Source organism: Sapajus apella, unplaced genomic scaffold (assembly GCF_009761245.1).
Source record: "Sapajus apella isolate SASKATOON/1434 unplaced genomic scaffold, GSC_monkey_1.0 scaffold4, whole genome shotgun sequence".
Classification (NCBI taxonomy): Eukaryota; Metazoa; Chordata; class Mammalia; order Primates; family Cebidae; genus Sapajus; species Sapajus apella.
In genome coordinates, this window is record NW_022436944.1 from 3914754 (window position 1) to 3934967 (window position 20214).

General features: G+C 32.3%; 1 long non-coding RNA gene across 1 annotated transcript; it reads right to left on the reverse strand.

The window, feature by feature from the left end:
• Window positions 1-9837: 9837 nt before the first annotated feature.
• Window positions 9838-18612, reverse strand: LOC116538886. The gene is made up of 3 exons (XR_004263825.1): window positions 18560-18612; window positions 13487-13637; window positions 9838-9986 (listed from the first exon to the last, which is right to left on the reverse strand). It is a non-coding gene; the product is annotated as an uncharacterized LOC116538886 (long non-coding RNA).
• Window positions 18613-20214: the final 1602 nt, after the last annotated feature.

A 20214-nucleotide genomic window follows, 5' to 3' on the forward strand; every position in this document is an offset into this window, starting at 1 on the left:
TTATGATAGTGGGCAACTGCAAATTTCAATAAAAAGTATTTGGTTCTTAAAAATAGGGCTACAATATTGAAAAATGTATTGCAGTATGAAAAATGTTGGAATACATTATTCTTTTTACTTTTAAAAATATAGCGTTTTTATTTAGTAGTCACTAAAACATTAGTATAATTTTTTTTTTTTTTACTAAAAGCAAAAATTATGTTAGATATAGCTCCTGTGGCACACGTTTTGTGTGCTTTTTTTTTTTTCTTGGTGCATTTTCTGTCAATAAAAATCAAGGTGAAATAATCACTTCATAGAGTATTCAGCCATATTATTTCTCTCATTTACTCATTACCCCAACTTCAACTGTGCTTATGATAAATGTTATAGATCATGTAACTTTTGAATTTCCTTGGGGGTTGCAAAGTGGAAATAAAAACTAAATTGCTAAATTAAATTTTAGGAAAACCTTTACCTAATGTAACTTTACTTAATGTACCTAGTGCAATGTGGAAAAAAAAAAAAACCAAATAAACAAAAAAAAACCACTTTACCTAAATAAAAATGGACTAAGGACAAAAAACAAGTTCATTTTTATAAGCATGAGAATAAAAGGGAATGGAATAAAAATAAAAGAGTAGAGGACATTTGAAAATTCATTTAATCAAGTATATTCGTTGAGAAGATCACCTGACAGAAACATTGTGTAGAGATACATTTGGGATCAGATGAGAACTATATCTTTATGTTAATTCACATTCTAACTCTAATCAATTTTATTACATATTACCTCTCTTAATTTATACTTATAATACATTTGGAGTCAGGACATCCATTTAACTCTTAGTAATTTAATTATATTAGATAATGTATTCACTTTTCATTATTCTGCTAGTAGTTCTAACAATGCAGACTCAATGGTGCTTGCAGTGAGACAGGAGAAAAATTGCTTGATACAAATACCATGTTCTTCTGTTTCTGTGCCTGCCTGCTTGCTTGCCTTTCTTTCCTCCCTCCTTCCTTCCACATGATGAATCTCAATGAGACAAGAATAATTTGGCATTTCAAGTATTACATGTGTAACTTATTTGTGAAAAGATATTTGTAAAGATTAAAAACAGAATCTCATCACAGATGAATGTTAACAGATTAACTTTTGCAATCGATTTTCAATATAGGAAACACTAACTTTGAACTGTAATTGAGAAAAAATGTTATCCCTCCCCCCAGTACTCCTGTTCTTCCCATTGGCAGACTTGTATTGCAGAGTTTTTGCTTGGTCGTTATTGTTGTCATTGTGTACTGAATTGTGTTTCCTCAAAATTCTAATATTGAAACCATAACCCCCAATGTGACTGTATTTGGAGATAGAGTAGGGTCTTTAAGCAAGTAATACAGTTAAATAAGCAAATAAAGATAGAGCTCTAATATCATAGAAATTGTGTCCTTCTAAGAAAAGGAAGAGACACCAAGGGTGTGAGCATACAGTGGAAGGTCATGAGGAGACACAGGCAGAAGACAGCCATCTGCAAGCCTAGGAGAGAAGACTAAGGAGAAACCAAACCTGCCAGTACTCAGACTCCAAACTGTGAGAAAATGAATTTCTATTATTTAAGCAACCTAGTCTGTGATATTTTGTTATGGCAGCCTAAGATGACTAACACAATGATGCTTTTGGATTTTAACAATAAGTTACTTGTGGAAGTTTGTTTTCTTCAGTTGATATATACATACCTAAATCACAGTCTTAATTTTGCCTCTTGGCTTACAAAGCTAAGACACTTAGTACCTGGCCAATAACAGAATAAGTTTACAAAGTCTTCTGCTAAAGTGTCATTTCACTTCCCCTGAACTTTTATAAGGATTTATCTAGAAGACCCCATCGTCTCAGCCCCAAACCTCCTGAAACTGATAAGCAAGTTCAGCAAAGTCTCAGGATACAAAATCAATGTGCAAAAATCACATGCATTCCTATACACCAATAACAGACTTAAAGAGAGCCAAATCAAGAACAAACTTCCATTCACAATTGCCACAAAGAGAATAAAATACCTAGGAATACAACTAACAAGGAATGTAAAGGACCTCATCAAGGAGAACTACAAGCCACTGCTCAACGAAATAAGAGAGGACACAAACAGATGGAGAAACATCCCATGTTCATGGTTAGGAAGAATCAATATCGTGAAAATGGCCATACTGCCCAAAGTAATTTACAGATTCAATGCTATCCCCATCAAGCTACCAATGACCTTCTTTGCAGAACTGGAAAAAACCACCTTAAACTTCATATGGAACCAAAAGAGAGCCCGCATAGCCAAGTCAATTCTAAGCAAAAAGAACAAAGCGGGGGGCATCACACTACCAGACTTCAAACTATACTACAAGGCTACAGTAATCAAAACAGCATGGTACTGGTACCAAAATAGAGATATAGACCAATGGAACAGAATAGAGGTCTCGGAGGCAACACAACATATCTACAACCATCTGATCTTTGACAAACCAGTCAAAAACAAGCAATGGGGAAAGGATTCCCTGTTCAATAAATGGTGTTGGGAAAGCTGGCTAGCCATGTGCAGAAAGCAGAAACTGGACCCCTTCCTGACACCCTACACTAAAATTAACTCCAGATGGATTAAAGACCTAAACATAAGACCTAACACCATAAAAACCCTAGAAGAAAATCTATGTAAAACCATTCAGGACATAGGCGTAGGCAAGGACTTCATGACCAAAACACCAAAATCATTGACAACAAAAGCCAAAATAGACAAATGGGACCTAATCAAACTCCACAGCTTCTGCACAGCAAAAGAAACAATCATTAGAGTGAATCGGCAACCAACAGATTGGGAAAAAATTTTTGCAGTTTACCCATCTGACAAAGGGCTGATATCCAAAATTTACAAAGAACTAAAACAGATTTACAAGAAAAAAACTAACAAACCCATTCAAAAGTGGGCAAAGGATATGAACAGACACTTTACAAAAGAAGACATACGTGAGGCCAACAAACATATGAAAAAATGCTCATCATCACTGGTCATCAGAGAAATGCAAATCAAAACTACATTGAGATACCATCTCACGCCAGTTAGAATGGCGATCATTAAAAAATCTGGAGACAACAGATGCTGGAGAGGATGTGGAGAAATAGGAACACTTTTACACTGTTGGTGGGAGTGTAAATTAGTTCAACCATTGTGGAAGACAGTGTGGAGATTCCTCAAGGACATAGAAATAGAAATTCCATTTGACCCAGCAATCCCATTGCTGGGTATATATCCAAAGGATTACAAATCGTTCTACTATAAGGACACGTGCACACGAATGTTCATTGCAGCACTGTTTACAATAGCAAAGACCTGGAACCAACCCAAATGCCCATCGATGATAGACTGGATAGGGAAAATGTGGCACATATACACCATGGAATATTATGCAGCCATCAAAAACGATGAGTTAGGGTCCTTTGTAGGGACATGGATGAACCTGGAAACCATCATTCTCAGCAAACTGACAGGACAGCAGAAGATCAAACACCGCATGTTCTCACTCATAGGCGGGTGTTGAACAATGAGAACACATGGACACAGGGAGGGGAGCACTACACACTGGGGTCAGTTGGGGGGAAATAGGGGAGGGACGGTGGGGGGTGGGAAGCTGGGGAGAGATAGCAAGGGGAGAAATGCCAGATGTAGGTGATGGGGAGGAAGGCAGCAAATCACACTGCCATGTGTGTTCCTATGCAACAATTTTGCATGTTCTTCACATGTACCCCAAAACCTAAAATGCAATAAAATAAATAAATGGGAAAAAAAATTAAAAAAAAAAAGGATTTATCTGACCTTTTAAAATAACATTTACTACAATTTACTTTATAAAGCATGCTCTTTTATTATTTATCACTATAATTAAATAGAAAACAACTTGAATCAAAGGACAACATATTTTATTTTATTTTCCCTTTATGGATCTAAACATGCTTCCAAGAAGTGCTTAATAAACAATTGTGAATTAATGATAAGAGGAAAAGAAAGTAAATGTGGATATTCTAAAAATGGATTCACTTCCTGAATTATTTATTTTAGAAATTTATCCAGTTGTTACTCAGTTTTCCAAGCCAGAAATCTAGAAGCAAGTTTACTTTACATTTCTGTTTCCATCATATTTCCACATGAAAAAAGAATCAGTAAGTTTTAACAATATTACCACTGTTCATATTAAATACCCTTCTTCTTCATCCCCAGCACCATCACCCTAATGTGGATTACCTTCATCTTTATTTTTCTGAGTAACTATAACTGTCAGATATCTGGCTTTCTGTATCTATCTCACTCTATTTCTATTAATGTTCCAATGACAATTACAAAAACTTTTCGAGGAATAGCCATGCCAGCCACATGCTCCAAAGATTTTGCAATCTTTTCCATTTTCTTTGGCTAAAAAGTGATTAATTCTCACTTTGGTAGATGTGTTATCATATAAATATCTTGTTTCTCATCTTGGAAGTGGAAACTAGTCTGGAAATCTTATGACAATTGTGTGTAGTAGGGTGGTAATGGTGTGGGAAGTAGAAAGTACATTTTGCCTTTCATTGTACATTAAATTAATCTTTTAAGATTCATACTCTTCTGTCTTTATTGAGGATTTATCCGGTGGGAAAATTAAAAGCTTAGTCATATAATCTACTCATCTAAAATATGCTTATTTTCAAGATGTAAATAATAAATATTAATATTAATAATAAATATGTTAAAATTAAAAGGCAATTAGAGGGATGGTTTGTGTTTCTAAAGAAATTGGAATAATTATTTAATATATTCTAATCCTTTATAGAAGTCTGACATTGCTGAATATTGAATTAGGTTAAGTGAGAAAAATATCAGAAAGAAAAAGAAGGAGAGAAAGAAAAAGAGAAGAAGGGAGAGAAAGAAGGGGAAAAGGAAGCTAGGAAGAGAAGAAGAGAGATGGGGAGGGAAGGAAATGAATATTAATAGAGAAATAACACATTTTGAATTGCAATTACTAAACTTAAGAAAGTAAAAGTGCTGGGAAGTAGTCGATCAATATTAGTGAGTTAAAAATAACTGTCTCTTTAAGTTTATTTTACTCTAGAAGAATGCCATAGATGGCAGCTTAAACAACAGAATTTTATATCTCCCAGTTTTGGAGCTTGAGATTTCAAAAATCTGGCTCTGGTAAATAGAGTATTCTACTTTTCTGTAACATCAAGACAAAAGTTAAGCAAAGTGGGATTTAAAAACATACTTTTAATATACAAAATTTCATATTTTAGTGACTACTAATGGACCACTCTGTCCACATTAGATTTCATATTTTTTTTGTAAATAGATGGTAAACACTGTTAATTCAGAAATGGGCTATAGAGTTAACAAATACATTAATAGGAATAAAGATTATTATAGAATATGGTGACTCATAATAGATACAAGCGATCAGAAGGAGCTTTGAATATTCTACTCCACACCAGACTGAGGCTAATAGGGTAGCACAACAGAGCAACTATAGTCAACAATATGTACATTTACAAATAACTAAAAAAGTAAAATCAAAACGTTTCTAAAACAAATAATGGGTAAATGCTTGAAGTGATGGATACCCCAATTACCTTGATTTGATTATTACACATTGTATGCTTGCATGAAAACATTACATATATCCCAAAATGTATAAAACTATTATGTATCCAAAATAATAAATTCTTCAAAAAAAACATAGACATCTTAATCTTAGGAGCTGAGTAGTTGCCTAGATTGTTTGTTTCTACATATCATTGAACTACAGAAGAATGTGACATAGAAGGCAGTATGTTAATTTTGTTGGCTTTTGACTTTCCTCATTTCTTCCTCTTTAAGTATGATATAAAATTTTATTTTTTCTAATTTATTTATCATACAAACACATGGAAATAAAATGCAAAAATGAATTTTACAGGTAGTCCTACCAATCTGATTTCAGAAAATTTTTTTTACATAGTTTTTATCAGGTCAGTAGCTAATTCTGGGTATACAGTTCTCAGCAATATGGCTTAACTGGAAATGAAACTGTATGGAAAAGATCAAAATTATACTCATAGGTTTGTAGAAAACTAAAGAAAGCAACTACATCAATAATGCTCTTGAGTGGCATTATAGAGATATTGGTTTACAATAATGACAGTAATTTTATTATCATTATTCATTGTTTCTGATACCAGAATAATGAAGACAGTTTAATAGAATAAAGTAGCAAATTATCCTTCTCATGAGTAAAAGATGCAAATATTAACATTAAATAAATTTTAATAAAACACCATTATTTTAACTATATGCTTTACACATTAATCAAGCCAAAAGCTCTCATTTTAAAATCAAATTTAATTTAAAATGTCAGGAATAAATAGAAAAATATTACAATTGATGTATTCTTTGGGAAGGGAAACACTGGGTAAGAATGAACTATTTCTTAAGAAAGTCAAGGCGTGGGGAGTGTGTGTGTGTGTGTGTGTGTGTGCGCCTGTGTGTGCATGTGAGATGTGTATACACATATGAGTATATGAGCAACATAACCACATTCTCCCCCAAACTAAGGTAATTGTAAGTATTTTTGTTTGCTTGCTTTAAGTCAGGAGGAAAAAATCCTGGAAAAGGAATTATAAAATAAGCCCATGTAAAAGGTGCAATAAAAGAGAACTAAGAGTAGAAATCGGTGAAAAAGATAACGGAAAAACAAAATATGAAAAAAAACAAAAACTGTTTCTTTAAAAATTATAATAGAATAATATTATTTTACCTAAATTGATAAAAACAAACATTTAAAAGTTAAGATAAATTAGTAAGGCTAGACATAAAATGAGCCATCATTAATATTCCTCCTACAAGTATTAAAATAAGAATAAAGAACCATTATGAAATATATTATGACAATACCATGAACCACTTAGATACAAGGTACAAATTTATTGAAAGATATAAATTACCAATATTAATGCAAGAATAAATAGAAATCCTGAATATATCTATTTGACTAAGGAAAGTTAATTCTATGCTCATCAAGAGAAACTGTATCTCATTTTTGAGCTCTTATTTTTTTTTTACTTTATGTCTCATATATTAAGGTCTGTCTTCATTCTGTCTTCACAAAGAGTGATGTATTTTCTAAGTCATTATATATCTTGGATTCTATCACTATTACTTATTCTTTGATTGGGCAATATTTCTTCAGTAAAAACTTTACAATTAAAAATAAATACAAATACCACTTGTTTGAGTTGAAATGGTTTTCACTGAAAATACCTGCAAACCTTTTTCACTAAATAAAGTAATATAATGCCTCATATAAATAGACATTTAGATAGGAGAGATTACAGGCATAATTGTTATAAATATCTTATTTAAGGATTGCTATATGTTTTTTTCTCCCTCTTAATACTACAATTCTCAGCCTTAAACTTAATCTCTAAACATGTTCCCTTGAGGTCCAGGTGTCTTCTTTGTGGATTTGTGGATGAATGTTTCCTTGTTCATTTGCAACAGGAGATTGAGAGATGTCTTTTTTAATCGAAAATTATAATTACTTTTTTTTTGGTTTAAATATACTACCTTGGGCATGTGCACACAGTTACAACAATAGCAATTTTAAGAAACGTTGCTCTTAATTTGAGCTCCAAATTACTGATTGGTAATTTTAGTCTCCATGATCTAAAAGTATCTTGTGATTGTAAGGAGGAGCAGTTGATATAATCACTATCATCAAAATAACAACCTAATTTCACATGCTAAAAAAGAAAAGCAACAACTGCTTCCCTTACTGTTGACTTTTAATAACCTTTAGGTAAGTTTCAAATTTACACATTTGTATTACTTATTCTTTAATAAACATTATTTTTACCTAGAAGTTAATTGAGAGAATTTCCAGTTACTTTAGCCAATCCCCAGCACAGGAGGACACAGCTGCCCCCATCCATAAGGATTCAGAATTACTTACATTCACTATGGAGAAAAGTTGTGTCTAGAATCCCTGTTGTACTATATTGTTCTGCATTTAAACACTGGGTTTGAAATTGACACTGGTAACATTTAAAAAATGAAAATTTGTCATTTATTGACAAACCAAATTGTAGATGGAGTCTTGCACAAAGTAAAGACTCTCTTCTGAAGGAATAGGAGGTAAAGAGGTGAGCCTGCTTGTTGTATGTTTATAGCTAATGTACATTATTGTTCTTTTCTTCAAATTTAAAATAATGCTCCTTATAACTCAAATATTTTAATAATATATGGCTATTCATGGATATATTGTATATTACATTGCCTGGCATAATGTGAGGTCTTGTAATTTGCAGAGAAGTTGTGGCACAGAGGTGTCACAGACAACTGTGATGAACCTAAAAGAGAGCCACAGGATTCTAATCTGGAAAACCCACAGGAAAAAAAAAAGTAAAAAAAAAAAAACAAAAAACCTACTAATTTATCCTCAGAAGTAAAAAGTCCTAACCAGGGTAAGAAAGCACATAGAACACTTAATAGCGAGTCAAATGAAAATAAATTTTAAAATGTGTCCTGCTGAGTATGGCAGCATCATGCAAATATGAGTTCTGGAGACAATGGAGGGTCCTTGGAGAGAGGCAACTTGGAGGCTTGGTAGCAATATGAAATGCAGAAATGGCTAAGAACCAAAGCCCTACTAAAAGTAGAAAATGATGAAGGAAAAGATAACTTTAGTGAATGTTAAACCAGGGAAAGCTCCATTTATTTCTATTTGTTGAAGAAACCCCTATAGAGACAGAAACTATTATGTGTGAACTTAGAAATAAGGAAAGCCGTCAAACTTTACGACCCTAGATTGTTTTCTACTGTTAGTCCTAGAAAATTCAACACAAAAATTAAAAAAACAAAAATTGTGAACATTGAACTCATCAGTTACTACAAGAATAAAAGAAAGCATGAGAAGTATGTATTTTTAAACAAAAACATTCTCAAAACAAAGCTAAGAAACAAAGTAAAAGTGTAACACACCATTCTGATATGAAAAAAATATAATTAAACAAGCATTTGCAAATTTGATTTTCAGAATTCAAATATCACAAATCAAGCATGTAATAAACTATTGATCAGCAATGGCTATTAAAATAAACAAAAGATAACAGCACATTATGAACTTTTCCATTGGAAAAACAGCAGTGCTTAGTACATAATAGAAATAACTAAATAACTGACTAAATAAATAAATAAATAAAACTTTAGGTCTAACAGAATTTTACAGGACTAAAGTGAACAGAGGGGCATGTCACATTACACCACAGGGATGCAATCAGCAATATCAAACGGGGTAAAACTCTCTGGACAAGCAAATGGTGTGTTCCATAAATGAATTTTAAAGCAGGGTAAAAACGCAAATTGAAGCAAACTTTATAAAGCCTAATTTTATAACAAACATATGTTTACAAATCAAGATACAAATGTTGACACCTATAAATATAAAAGTATAATGTTTTGGAAAATATTAGATAATGCAAATAGAAGCAAAAATTACTAAATTTAGTTATTTTGTTATGTATCATGAGATAGTAACCACTTTTAGCATATTTTTAAATAATCATTTGCATCTTTGTTCTATTTTTCCCCAAAAAGTATAGTTTTGTAACCAAAATGTGCAAAATTGCCAAGGTTACAAATAAACAAATTTTTCAGTGTCTGTAATGCTATATTTATTAATGTTGATGTTATATTTATTATAATATGAAACTATAGTGCACACTAAAATAACGTCTCATTTTTTCTCACACGATTCTTGTAGTAAAACCTGTCTTTGAATTTTTCATTAATGTTAAAAATGAACCTTTACTTTAATAATTCAAAATATATTATTACCTTCTGCTGCCAGCTACAAACAGTCCAAGAATTACTAGGGAGAGCAAGGCCTTAAGGCCTGTTGAATTTCTCTTTACAGTGACCTAATCAAAGAAACACTGATCTAAAGAAAAATTCAGTCTGTGTATTCTGAAAGACATAGAAAACAGTTCTGTTAAAGAAAATGAAGAATTTGGAAAGCATAATACTTCACAAAATTTTGATTTATTTTATTGATAATTTCAATTTTAATATCCTCTACAAATTGCAAAATATCTCACAATTTTTTATTTATTCATGTATTCTGAATTATATTAAATGAAAAAGTAGATATTCACAAACAACAAATGCTCTTTATATAATTAAGGCACTCAAAAGGCACATTGTTAATAATTCTAGATTATCAATGTTAACATGGTTGTCATTTAAGAAATAAGATTCTTACATTTTACAGTGAAAATGGAAAACATTAAGAAAAAAGGAGCTCAGATTTCTGTCAGTTAATGTATGTATTTACTTCACATTCTACTTAACTGAAAAATGATTAAACAGATAATTTACATAATTTGTATAAACAATAAAATAATAGTTTTTCTAAACACACCAGTGTAATTCTATTATAGATCTTCTATAAATTATTAATAGAATAATTGTGAAGAGCACACATCTTGGAGGTGAAATTTTTATTTAGGTATTTATTTTTTAATGAGATAGGGTCTCAGTCTGTCATCCAGGCTGGAATTCAGTGGCAGCATCATTGCTTATTGCAGCCTCCAGCTCCTGGGCTCAAGTGATCCTCCTGCCTCAACCTCCTGAGTAGTTGGGACTACAGGTGCATTCCACCCCACCTACCTAATTTTTATGCAACACTTTTTTAGAGACAAGAGACAAGGTCTTAATTTGTTGCACAGGCTGGTCTCAAACTTCTGACTAGATGCATTCCTGCCACCTGCGCCTCCCAAAATGTTGAGATTACAGGCATAAGCCACCACACCCAGCCCTTGTACAACTTTATAACACCATAATTCACACAGTATTTATCTCTTCTGGAATTCTGTGTAATAAATATTGTCATAGCTTGTATTCTTTTTAATTTTTAATATATATAAACATTCAATAAATGGTCCTTGAGACATGGCTTACCTCTTGGAATTTGTATGTAGAGATCATTCCTAGATTTTAATTTTTGAATTTATGTTTTACAAAACCTGTTACTTCTTCCAGAAAAATTATTTAAAAAGAAATGAATGTTCACTTTGATTTTTAAATAATGTTTTTATGTGGTACCTCCTTTGGCTATCCTATATTTATAATAATATAAATGATTGTAGTGAAACTCGTATTTTGCAAAGTAATAGTTATCAACATCACAGAATTAGTAGCAACAGTTGCTCATAATTTCTGAACACTGATATCAGTGGGCCTGCTAAATATTTTGCACTATGCCATTTCATCTTCACAATAATCCGTTGAGGTGGCTTTTGTTATTATGTGTTTTATAGATTACAAAATTGAGGTCAAGGGGTTAGTTAATTTTCCCAAGCTATGAGAGTAAGAAATGCAAACTGAAGTGTCAAACAGGAGCCAAGATTAAACTAATACTTAAAGATCCTTATTATTACTTAGAGATACAGAGTTTTGCTGAATTATGATTAGCCTGCTAGTATCTAATTACAACAATTAGCAAGGATTTTATTTATTCAGTTTTTACCTCATAGCATCAATATCCTCAAAATTTTATTCATTTCTATTTTATAGAATAAACTGCCCTTTGTTAGATTCAGTTTCATTAAAATCCATATTTACTCCAAAAATGTATATCAAGAAAAATATATTTGATTTGACTTAATTTGTATTGACTCAACAGTTACATTCAAATGATAAATTAGATGTTTGTATATTTTGCACGCAAACTAAAACACTTTCAGGGTGAAAGAGTCGCTAATGATAAATATGACAAGACAACAGGAATAATGTGAGAATATTCCACCAAACCAGGATATAAGGTTAACCCACTCATAGTGAATAAACTAGAATTCTCTGTGGTCCAAATAATTAGTGTAACTGAGCTTCCCTTTTTCTGCTTTGCTCCATGAGTAGTTTAAAAAATATATCCATTGTTAAGTAGTTCAAACATTAAAATTTTAATTCATAGCCACTTGTTGCCTCATTTGAACATATATTTAGTCAAAAATGTTATGTTCCTAATTGTAGAATTATAGGTCTAAGAATCACTAGAGCACTACCTTTCACTTCTGTAACAGATGATAGAAAACACGTCATTCACTGTGTTTCTTTTATAGACAAGATTTCATAAATTTGGTTTGAGGCAGATCCTAGACCTTTGCACAGGAATCCCATTGCCTCAAAAGGAGCTAAAGTCTTGAAGAGAGAGATCATGTGATCAAAAGGGACTTGCCTTGTCTTGGATGAGACTTTGAACTTGTACTTTTGGGTTAATGCTGGAACGAGTTAAGATTTCGGGGAGCTGTTGGGAAGGCATGATTGTGTTTTGCAATGTGAGGACATGAGATTTGGGAGGGGGCAGGGCTGGAATAATATGGTTTGGCTGTGTCCCCACCCAAATCTCATCTTGAATTGTAGATTCCATAAACTCCACGTGTCATGAGACCTGGTGGGAGATAATTAAATCATGGAGGTGGGTTTTTCCTATGCTTTTCTCATGATAGTAAACAAGTGTCATGAGATCTGACCGTTTTATAAAGGCAGCTCTCCTACCCATGCTGTCTGGCCTGCTGCCATGAGTTAAGGTTTTGTGGGACTGTAGGACTGTTGGAAAGGCATGATTGTATTTTAAAATGTGAAGACATGGGATTTGCAAGGGACCTGGGGTCGAATGATATGGTTTGGCTGTTTCCCTACCTAAATGTCAATTTGAATTGTAGCTCCCATAATCTCCAGATGTCCTGGGAGGGACCTGGTGGGATGTAATTGAATCATGGGGGTGGGTTTTTCCTGTGCTGTTCTTGTGATAGTGAATAAGTCTCACAAGATCTGATAGTTTTGTAAAGGGCAGCTCCCCTACATAAGCTGTCTTGCCTGCTAATATATAAGACAGGCCTTTGGTCCTCTTTCACTTTCCACCATGAGTGTGAGGCCTCCTCAGCCGTGTAGAACTGTGAGTTCATGATAGCCAAGTGTTATCCCCAAGGATATACATTAAGGAAGAGGCATCCAGGAAGGAAAACCTAAAGTATAATTCCAGGCTTCTTTCAACCACATCATCAAAAATTACCAGGACAGAATATATTTGAAGATGTATGAGGTATAACTCAAAACTTACTCAAATTCTTATGATGATTTCCTTTTTATAAGGTTAAAAATATTTATGAAAATATATTTTAATATTAAATCATATCTTGGAGGGTCTGAGCAGAAATGCACACTGATTTCTCATTTCCAATAAACTAACTGCACAGAGTATTGCAAAGGCTCAGCAGCAATTTTATATGTAGTGAGCATGATTCATCATCCATGCCCGCCCTGATAAATAACTCCCACATACTCTGGTTTGCTGCATATTCATTTTTGTCCTGCTTTAAATGCCCATTTTAAAAGTCATTAAACTAATAGGAGTGTGTGCTGGGAAAACTCATAATAAGCTAAATGCTAATACAGCTTTTGCTTACTTTCTTTTTTCTTTTAAACTTGAATAAATTGGGAGGCTATATTAGTCACGTCTGTGGCTTTATTGGTCTTTTGTAGTCTTCAGGCTTGAACTCTAGAATAATGATCTTAATCAATTCCCTGGACCCATGGAAGAAACCTCAATTGCTTCACCTAAAACATAAGAAAAGGAGGTATTTTAATTATTTTGTTGTCATTCAGATCAAATGGGGTCCTATATAGGAAACATCTCTAAAAGGTGTAAAAATTGTTGACATATAAAGCAATAAATTATTGTAAGTTATATAGTAAGTTTGTAAATGTTAGGAACTTCATATATGGTTATCTTCCCTTTTTTATGATATATTTTTTGTGTACCTGGAAGTATATTATAGAATAGATAAAGAAGGAAGGCAAGAATGTTACTATAGGTTTGAGTGTTTTTAGTTATTCTTTCAATAAAAATAGTAGTATGAATTTTTTTCCTGTGATTCATTTTGAACCAATTTATTTATTTCTAATTAAGTTATTCCTGGTGGTTTATTGTTCTTCATCACCTTCCTGAACAGAGACCTTCTGATCCTGAAACTGTATAAACTAACTGAGATTCCGTTTAGGTAATTCCTGCTAAATAGAATGAAAAATAGAGTTAAATTGATTTATGTACCCAGTGAAGGTAAATTGCCCTTACCAAATAAATATCTAATGCTTATGAGACATTAAGTTGCTATATAAAAGTATAATTTCTAACCCAGGCTATTTTCATCTGGCATCTTTTACTACTGAAATTTGAGCTAATATAGTAAATTATTTTAGCCTTTATGTTTCACTTGCTCTTTGAACATTTGAAACTTATTTTCACAAGATTCTACTTGAAACTTTCTCCTATTTGGCTTGTGCAAAATATGTTTTGCATAGTTTTTCTCATTTGCATATGGAAATTTCTTCTCAATGTTCATATCTGATTTTTCTCTTCTTCCCTTTTTTCTCTATCTCCTTTTCTCTGTCTCTGTCTCTCCCTGCCTCTTTGTTTCTGTCTGTCTCTCTCTCTCTGTTTCTTTCCTCATTCTAAATTTATTCCCTTGATTATTTCATTTAGTCTCTGGTTTACTAGTTTTACTCTGAAGGCTCCTAAATCTATAGCTCCAGCCCAGGTCACTTTCTTGAGATCCAGACAAATATGTAACTAAACACTGTACATTTTTTCTTAAATTTCCCATAACTATGTGAAACTAAACATACCAAAAATGAAATGTACTTATTTTCATTTTATCTTATATTGATTTATGATGCCATAAACTGTCCACTTGCCCAATCTAGAAATTAGAAAAGCAACTTGGACTACTCTTGTGCTTTTATCTCTTTTTTCACATCTATATGCCATTAATTTCCATATGTTCAACATAATATAATTACTACTTCCACTTCTGCAGTTTTTGATCTCATAAAATCTTGGATATTTGTATGTAGTAATATAGTATCTAGCATTCTTATGTAAGTTCACATGGCCAGGGGTGCTTAAACCAAATGATCCTCCTAACTCCAAACTTGATATCTCACTAAATTGAAAATAGAGTTATTTTGTTTCCATGCTTAAAATCATTCAGCAGTCTCTTTTAACTACAAAATAAATTTTAAACTCCTAGAAATTGAATAAAAAATTCCTTATGATTTGATTCTTTTACCTTCACACTCTATACCTCATTGTTTTCTCTCACGTCTTACATTACAGCAGTGTCAGACGACCTCTACTTTCAGACACACATTTTCCATCTGCCTGAAATGTGCCCTTCCCATATATATTCTATACACCTCAAGGTTCAATTAAATTATCACTTCTAAAGGGGTCGTTCACTGTATATATAGTTTTAAAAAGCTAACTTGATTAGTTAGTGTTAAGAAATTTTTGACAAATAATTTACCCCTCCTCCCCAGCTACACTGAAATTGTAATACATTTCAACAGGTGTTATGTGGTTTCTGCTATGAGCAGACTGTCTACTATGTGTTATATTTTCTCATAATGTGGTGATGATACAAATGAACTCTTTCTGTTCTTATACAACTTACTATATTGTAAGAAATATAATCTAGAGACATAAAGCAGCCTAAACCACAACAATGAGGAGGACTTTGTAAGCAGGGTGGTTGGCATAGCATTGGAGGCTACCACCACCACTCTTCTAAGAGAAATTGAGGGCCTGAACCGAGTTACAGACAACAAGCATTTTTTTTTTTTTCCTGAGACGGAGTTTCACTCATGTTACCCAGGTTGGAGTGCAATGGCGCGATCTCAGCTCACGGCAACCTCCGCCTCCTGGGTTCAGGCAATTCTCCTGCCTCAGCCTCCTGAGTAGCTGGGATTACAGGCACGCACCACCATGCCCAGCTAATTTTTTGTATTTTTAGTAGAGACGGGGTTTCACTATGTTGACCAGGATGGTCTCGATCTCTTGACCTCATGATCCACCCGCCTCGGCCTCCCAAAGTGCTGGGATTACAGGCTTGAGCCACCGCGCCCAGCCAACAACAAGCATTTTAAGAACAAGTGTATTTGAAATACACTGCCGACATACAATTAACAGAAGGTTTTAATCATTTAGCTATGAAAAAAGAAGGCAGTTGAGATAATTTGGAGTAATTCAGTTTTCTACCTTAGGGTTACTTTCTGTGTGCAGACTAAAATCTTCGATTACTGTTTAAAGTTAACTTTATACAATTGTTAAGGCATTCTTATACAGCTTGTCAAAAACGAGCAACAATCCTTATACACTTTGGCCCAAAGTTAAAATGACATCTTCATTTTTATTGCAAATATGGGAGCCAATTTAATTATTTCTACAAGAATCCAGTTTTTTTCTGCTGCAAGAGGCCAGGTTTATGTATGAGTGCTGACTACCAGAAATAATTAAGCAAAATACAAAGTGAAGAAAACTGTTCTAAATATGTTTTCCTTTTGATAGAAAAAGACATAGAAATGATAATTAAAATGTCTAAATATTTTTAAAGAAGTAAATGAGATGTTACACAGTTTCTGAATATATATTAGGTATAAATACATCCTTCAAGTATTACAGACGGTAAATTATTCAATCCTTATATCAAAAATTTTATAGAGCACATTTTGTTATTCACATGCTGAATTTCTCAGCGGAATCCTTATTTTCAAATCATGAGCTAAAAGAAGCTTCAAAATGTGAACATAAATGATATTAAAGATCATTGGCCCAATTCTTCAGTTTTGCAGATATCAATATAAAGCTCTGAAACTTTGTAAAACTGAGCAGAGTAATTTCCTAAGGATAGATACAACATTATTGCAAGGCTGTGAGTAGAGCTCATACCTCCTGGTTCCCTAGCCTGAGCTATAAATAATCCTATAACTTAGAAAAGTTTTCCCAAAATATTTCATAAAATTTCCACTCCAAACCAGATGATTTAATGTAAGAATGCAAGATATTTCATCTGTGAGCAACCAGTTTGACAAGGCTCATTAAGATGAAACTAGCTGAGAATATCTTCATCTTTTTGAAATTTGAGTACCTTTTTGTGACATCAAAGACAGTTCTAATTTACTTCTATAACATAATTTCATATTTCTTTATATTAACTAAAGTAACTCTAATTTGTCAGTTTTAAAACTTTTTCTTAATGTTTTTCTGATCACACATCGTTATTTGAAATTACCGATTGTTTTATTTTTATTGCCTCTTTCCATTTAGTATATTGTAAATTTTGTAAAATGCATGTTTCTTGTCTGCTCTGTTTGTTGCAGTAAACCCAGAACTTAAAATCGTGAATATAATTGGCATTTAACGTGTATTTTTCTATAGATGAATAGCTCTGGTGGTTTAATGGATCTTCTAGACTTATCCTAATCTAGTTACTTAAATGGAAATTGTTTTGATTTTAAGGCATAACTGTAAATTGGCTTTAAATATTAGTAAATAAAAAGAGAACATCTGAAAGTGCCACTACAAAAATACTAAAAATATTAATATTAATACTTAAAACAATCTGATTTCTCACTCCAGGTCCAAGACAGTATGCTAATGCTGTATAGAGAAAATACTAAGTAAATACTTGCTGAATAACATAAAGTATTGTTTAAAATAACTCATGTTAGAAATTTGTTATTTCCTGGTCTTCTTTTATAAAACACGCAGACATACACTCTCAGGTATAACTCAAAATCATTAGTTCCCTCAAAATAAAGAAACTGATATTTGTAGGAAGCTGAAGCATTAGAAATGCATTATCTGAAAGTAAACAGGTAAATTAACAGTAGCTTAAACAATGCACTTTTATTTTGTTGGTATATGAAATCTGGAGTTGATCAAATTTTTACATTTTATCAGTGTATTAAAAATGACAGAGCTAATACCTGTTGTTTGCTAGGCCTTCTCCTCATGATCCCAAATAGCTACCTTACTTTAATACCTGCATTCAATGAAGAAGAATGTAGGAGCAGGCGGGACCAAGGTCTGAGGGGGTCAATTATTTTCTATTGATAACTAAAAGAAAATCTCTAAAATAAACTTTCTCAGTATTTTTTTGTTTTAATAACCAGTAATAAATAACTTGATAATGTCTATTCACAAAAGAAGACAGTAAAATAAGGCATATGTTAGTTACTGTAAATTTAGACCAAATATGTACCATTGCGTAAAGCTCGTCATATTGTTGCTTCAAAACAGAATCTGCTAGAGGCTACAATCCCTCATCAATATCGATGTATCAATCCTCAATATAATATTAGCAAGTCAAGTTCAAAACCTTATAAAAACAATTATACATCATGACCAAGTAGGATTCTCTAGGTATGCAAGCTAAGAAAACAGTCAAAAATCAATTAATGTAATTCATCACATCAATAGGCTAAAGAAGAAAAAATATATAATAAATACATAAAAACACCTTTGACAATGTTCAACACTCAATCATGATAAAAAACTATCAGCAAACTAGGAATAAAGGGAAATTTCATCCAATTGAAGAACCTATACAGAAACCTTATAGATAACAGCATACTTGGTAATGAGAAGCTAGAAATTTTTCTACTAAGATCAGGAACAAGGCAAGAATGTCACCACTCACCCATTCCTTTTTGATATTATACTATCGTATTAGCAAGTCTTAGCTAATGTGATAAGACAAGAGAAAGAAATATAAGATATACGGACTTGGAAGGAAAAAATAAAACTCTCTTTGTTCACAAATTATAGGATTATTTATGTATAAAACATAATCTACAATAGAACTTGAACTAATAAGTGATGATAGCAAGGTTACAAGATACAAAGTTAAGATGAAAAAGTCAATTCCTGTCTTATACAATGGAAATTAACAAAGAATAAAATAAATTGATTTCCATGCTTATAAATAGGAAGACTAATCTTATTGTCAAGATGTCAGTTTGTTAAACATGATGTATAGATTCAATGCAATCCCAATAAAAATCCTAGCAAGTTATTTTGTGGATATCAACAAACTAAAGTTTATAATGGAGATGCCAAAGACCAAGAATAGTAAATATTGCAATACTGAAGGAGAAAACCAAAGTCAAAAGACTGGCACTATGCAACTTCAGGATTTAATATAAAGCTACAGCAATCAAATCAGTGAGGTATTGGTGAATGAATAAGCAAATAAATCAATGGACTAGAATAAACCAGTCATAAATATGCCCACATAAATTTGGTAAACTGATCACTGACAACAGTGAAAAGGCAATTCAATCAATGCCAAAAGGATAGACTCTTCCACAAATGGTGCTGTAACAACTGGATATCTACAATGCAGAACAACAACAACAACAGCAAAACTGAAAATATAAAAATATGAATCCAGACAGAGACCTTATAACTTTTGCCAAACAAACCTTAAAATGGATTATTGACCTAAATGTGATATGCAAAACTGTGAAACTTCTAGAAGATAACATAGAAGAAAATGTAGATTACTATAGTTTGATACAATTCTAAAATAATTAACCATAAAATAAATAATTGATAATATGAACTACTCTAAAATTAAAAACTTTTGCTCTGTATATACATTGTTAAGACAATGAGAAAACACGCAACAAACTGGAAGAAATATTTCCAAATTGCATCTGAAAAGGTCTGTTATTCAAAATAGACAAAAAGCCATTAAAATTGAACAATAAAATTAAATTATGGGCAAGTTAATTTTTAAAAGTTTAAAAATGGTCAAGGATTGGAATACCTTACAATTTAAGACATACAGATGGCAAGTAGCTTATCAAAATATTCAACATAATACATCATTGTGGAATTGCAAATTAAAACAAGATACTTTACACACCAAACACTGAACATCAAGAATGTAGAATAATAATAGTTTTCATTTACTGATGATTATATCCACTTTAAAATATAATTTGGCAATTTTTTTCAAAACTAAGCATATGCTTACCAAAAGATCCAGCAGACACACTCCTTGGTATTTACCTACATAAGGTAAAGATGTATGACCACACAAAAACCTACATGTGCTGTTTACAGCAGCTTTAACCATAATTGTCAAAACTTGGAGGTAACCAAGATATCCTTCAATAGATAACTGGATAAACTATGGTATATCCATACAATAAAATATTTATTCAGTGTTAGTTACAGTGATGTTGTAAGCCATAAAAAGATAACGGAAGAACCTTAAAGGCATCATACTAAATGAGAGAAACCAATCTGAATGCTACATACTGTGTGATTACATCTATATGACATTCT